Raw genomic sequence first — 5,434 nt, forward strand, 5'->3', positions numbered from 1 at the left:
CAAATATTTTAATGAAGTTTAGTGATGATTAAAACATTGTTGAGAAAAAATGTCTTTAGAAGTCTTGGTCATCTTCATGAAACTTTTGATAAGTCAAATGAAAACAAGTGCTGTCTCCAAGGTTGCCAGGCTAGCATCGTATTTTTATACATATGTTTAGAAAGTAAGTAAGATTGAGGAAATTTCTCAAAATAGACTGCCCACCTAGCATGCATTTTAATTTTTTGAAGAATTAATTTGTCTTCAAGGCTTAAATATACATAAGTTGAATTTCCATGGTCGACATTTCTTCTTCTGGTCATAATAATATATCGGATAAATATCAATTTATATGTTTAAACTTTGAGTGTTATATCAATCAAAATCTCAAGCTAATAATTACTTTAATTTAAACTCTAAACTTTTGTAAGTATATCGATTTACAACTTTTTTTCGATTTCATTTGACCAATATTTTTTGAAACTTATAATTTGAATAAAATAAACTTCTAATTTTTATAAGCCTATCAATTTAGAATATTCATTACAATTATCTTTGAAAATCTTCTTTAACGTGGGTAGACTTCTTCAAATGTCAGTTTTATAAAATAGATAATTAGATTAATTGTATGTATAGTTTTCAAAGAAAATTTTGTTCAATAATCTAAATTTACTCATTTATAAAAGTTTAATAGCTTATTTGATACAATTACAAGATTCTCCCCAAGTTCTTCAAAATGAAATAGATGGTGTAAGTGGGGAAGTGTGTTTGTGGAGTGCGTTGATGTTTGATTGAGCGAGTTTGGATTAAGAGAGACAGAGGACTTGGGTTTTCTCATGGGCTAAGAATGGCCAACTTGGTCAATAATTGATCTAGTAGTTCATTTTAACGGTTCTAGTAAGAAATATAACGAAAATTAATATTTTGCTTACATTACAATTCATTGACCAACATTAAGTTATTCATTGGCGATCAAAGTTTTTATCCATCACAAATTGATGACCCCAAATTTTAACTATGAGAGGAATTTTTTTATTTTTATAAAAATTATGACGTGTCTTGAAATCGCATTCGAGATCTCATCAATTTATGATGAGTACTTGTGACTGCAATGTGCGATAAAAAGTTAAGTTAGATGATGTTTTGTGACGTAAACAAAATGGTTAGTTTCATTGTTCCTCAAAATCTTGATCATTTGACATTAATACAACCAAATTTGAGTCAACAATACCAAAAGAAAAAAAAATCATTCGAGTAAGGTGGCCATCTTTGATGTCTCTTTTTCCCCTTGAACAACTTGGGATTGTTTTTCAACATCGGTTAAGTGTCCAAACCATGATTTAATTCAATTCTCTATAAATTACAATTGGTAGGTTTTCTCTCTACTTGAGAGTTCTCTCTTTATTTGAGAGTTGGCTATTGGGGCTATTGGGTTTATCGCAGGATGGAAGTGATCTTGGAGGCGTTAACAGAGATGTGGAAGAAACTCTGAGTGTGAAGATAATGTTTTTAGGAATAAGGATGACAAGGTGTGTTAGATACCAATGTTGAAAAGTTGTTATGCCGTAGAAGAACCACTACCCTGAAAGTAATTAGGAACGACCTCAGTGCTAATCGTTGTTTTGGTTGCTCCCAAGGTTAATACAGCTTCCAATTTCAAGTGTGCACTTACCGGAAAATGGATTGGAATCAATAAAATTATGCATAGAAAATATTAGATCGAGAGGAAAAACATATGAACAGGAAAGACAAAAATTGCTCTATATCTTTTTTTTTTTTTTTTTTTTTAAAAAAAAAAGAGCTATTTAAAGGAAATGTAAGGTTGGTTTCTAAAAATAAAAAACGGTTTTGAAATTAATTCTAAAACAGTTTTAGAATTAATTGAAATTAATCACCAACGATTAATTCATGTCTTTTTTTTTTAGTCATTCCCAACAAGGTGATGTTCAATGAAGAAAACGTGCAAATGTGTTGTGTGGCTAAGGTGCCGACGAACAAAAAGGTGAATGGAGAAGCTTTTCGATCAGTGATGAGGACGGTGGGGAAAAAAATAGGGAGAAGAAAATTGAGGCAGCAGGTGACAATATATTTTATATTCAATTCTCGCCCAGAATGGAAAAAGCTCGGGCAATGAATTCAGGGCCATAGACTTTTGATAAAGCTCTGATTATTCTTGTTTCTCCATAAGCGAATGATCAACAAGGGGATTTAGTGAGAATGAGGCTTTTTGGATTCAAATTCATAACATCCCCCTCAATTGTATGTCTAAAGACATGGCCATACTAGTTGGGGAGTCAATGGGGTTAGTTGAAGAGGTTGACTGTGATGAATTTAGTAGATGGATTGGCCCGTTTATGCGAATAAGACTGCGACTGGATCTCACCAAACCACTGAGAAGGGTTTGTAAAATGCAAAAGAAGGAAGGTAAGGTGGTTTAGTGTCCCATTTTTTATGAGAAAATGTCGGATGTATGTTTTAGATGTGAGTGGATAGTGTTAGAACCAAATATCAATCGTTGTGTCATAGATAAACCCACTGTCTTGAAAGCAAGATCGGTGCGACCTTAGTGCTAAATCGTCAAAGGCGATTGCTCCCAAAGGTTAACACAACTCTTGATCTTTGACGTGTGCTCGTCGGAGAATGGGTTGGAATCAATGAAAAATTGTTCAAAAAACAGTAGATCTAGATAGGAAAACATGATGAAGAAGAAAAGACAAAATCTTCATCTCTTTTTTCAAAAACTAAGAATCATTGTTGATGGAGAAATTTTGGACCAATCACAAATTGCCACGTCATGTGTCCCAAATTGAAGTTGAAGACAAATTCCAATGACACCACGTGGTTTCATCATGATGGTTGAATCAGATAAAATTAATTTGGCTCAATTTGATATTATTATTTGGGTTTAAAGTCCAACTAAACCCAAAAATCGGTTGAAATTGACCCAAATGTCAAATCAAGCCCAAAACCAACTAATCGGGCCCAATGGCCAAGCCCATGGATCAACCAAGCCCAAGTCAAACTAATTGGGCTCAAGGGCCAGGCCCATGAATTAACCAAGTCCAAGCCCACGAAGCTCACCTGAGAACTCTATAAATAGAGAAGCTCTCTTCATTTGTGGGGTCAGCAATTCTACATTCCAAAGAGTCCAAATATAATTCTCCCAACAATGACTCCTAGACTCTTGAAGCTGACCACAATTGAAGACTCCAAGAACATCACACGCTTCGTTTCCTTAAATCAAGTGTACGCATTCAAATGAGAGAGAATCAGAGAATTAAGTACTAGAGATCGAACCACATCGCATCAACACCAATTCAAATTCAATTCCACAAAACAAGTTTCTCTGGAAGCCTCGTGCAAACACTAATCATCCAAGAAGATCAACAAGCCCAAAGGTCGATCATCCAAGAAGATCGACAAGCCCAAAAGCCGAACATCCAAGAAGATCAACAAGCCCAAAAGCCGAACATCCAAGAAAATCAACAAACCCAAAGGCCGATCGTCCAAGGATATCAACAAACCCAAAGGCCGATCATCCAAGGAGATCAACAAGCCCGAAGGTCGATCATCCAAGAAGATAAACCAACTTAAAGATTAAAGTTTATTTTAAACACATCAAAGAATTATATATTAGAGATTGTACTTGCTATACTGAAATCAATACAAATACAAAGTTCAAATTCCATGAAACAAGTTTTTCAAGAAACCTCGTGCGAACAAATTGGCATGTCCAATGGGACATCTCTACCTCTCATCTTTCTCTTGTCATCCAAATCAACAAATCAATAAATGGCACCAAAGAAAGTTGCATCCAAAGCAACTACTATAAGCGGCTTCTATACGAGACCAGTCACTCGGAGTCACTCAAAGAGGATCTTGCACGAGCAAGAACAAGGCTCTGTCATTGCAGAGAAAATCTAGAAACAGCTGATGGTATATTCTAAAGGTGGGATCATCATCAGAGAAAATCCTTTGTTTGACAAATATGCTTCTACTTTTGGTCCATCAGAGAAAAAATCGCACTTTGATGTATTGTCTGTCATGATGACTGATGTAACGGCTGAGTCGGTCATGAAAGAGATGGAAAAGAAAATATATCTCCTAATGAAAGTTATTGAGGAGTGAGATTAAGAAATCCGGCCTTAAGAGATCAAATGCAGGCTCGAGAAATTGTAGAGACAAGTCAAACTCTTACTGTCAATGCCAATAATAAAGGAAATACTGCCTTACAAGAAAGTCAACCGCCACAATCCACCTCTGTCGCCTCCCTGTCAATTCAACAGCTATAGGATATGATCACAAACTCCATTAGAGCTCAGTATGAAGAACCGTTGCAAACTTCTTTTTTGTACTCAAAGTCGTACACCAAAATAATTGATAACTTGAGAATGCCAGCTGGGTACCAACCATCTAAGTTCCAGCAGTTCGATGGAAAAGGCAATCCAAAACAACATGTTGCTCATTTCATTGAAACCTGTAAAAATGCAAGAACTAAAGAAGACCTACTAGTCAAGAAATTTGTCAAAACCTTAAAAGGGAACACTTTTGACTGATACACTGATTTGGAGCCAGTAGCGATTGACAGTTGGGAATAGCTAGAAAGAGAGTTTCTGAACCGCTTCTACAGCACAAGGCGCACTGTTAGCATGATGGAACTGACGAACACCAAACCGTGGAAGGGAGATCCAGTCATCGATTATATCAACCGATAGAGAGCTTTGAGTCTGGATTGCAAAGATATACTCACTGAATTATTTGTAGTGGAGATGTGCACCCAAGGCATACACTGGGAACTTCTCCACATTCTGCAAGGGATAAAGTCCCATACATTTGAGGAGTTGGCAACATGCGCTCATGATATGGAGTTGAGCATCGTCAATAGGGAAGATTTCCTATTCCCGGAAGAGAGAAAATATAAGAAAGAAATCAAAGGCACTAAAAATATTGTGAATAGTGTCATAACAGAATCTATAGCCATAAATACAACCCCGCTGAAATTTTCCTCCAAAGGAAAAGAAACAAAGTTTGAAATAAATCATGATGGCAACCAGAAGTGTCGCCCAACTTTAAAAGAGAGACAGGAAAAGGTTTATCCATTCTTTGACTCTGATGTTGTCGACATGTTGGAGCAATTATTAGAGAAACAACTTATTCAACTACCGGAATGCAAGCGACCGAAACAAGTAGGGAAAGTAGATGATCCTAACTACTGTAAGTATCACCGAGTCATTAGCCACCCAATGAAAAGTGCTTCGTGCGAAAGAGCGAATTTTGAAGATGGCTCGTGAAAAAAAGATTGAGCTAGATTTTTATGAAGTATCTTAGAAAAATCACGCTACAGTAGCGGTGACTTCTAGTGTTCCAACGTCGACTACGTTTTATGATCAGAGAGAAATCTTAATCTAGTTTAGGACCTTCGAACCTATAGTTGTTCAGTTCCAATAAGAGGTTC

This window comes from Benincasa hispida, chromosome 11 (assembly GCF_009727055.1).
Source record: "Benincasa hispida cultivar B227 chromosome 11, ASM972705v1, whole genome shotgun sequence".
In the NCBI taxonomy this organism is placed as follows: domain Eukaryota; kingdom Viridiplantae; phylum Streptophyta; class Magnoliopsida; order Cucurbitales; family Cucurbitaceae; genus Benincasa; species Benincasa hispida.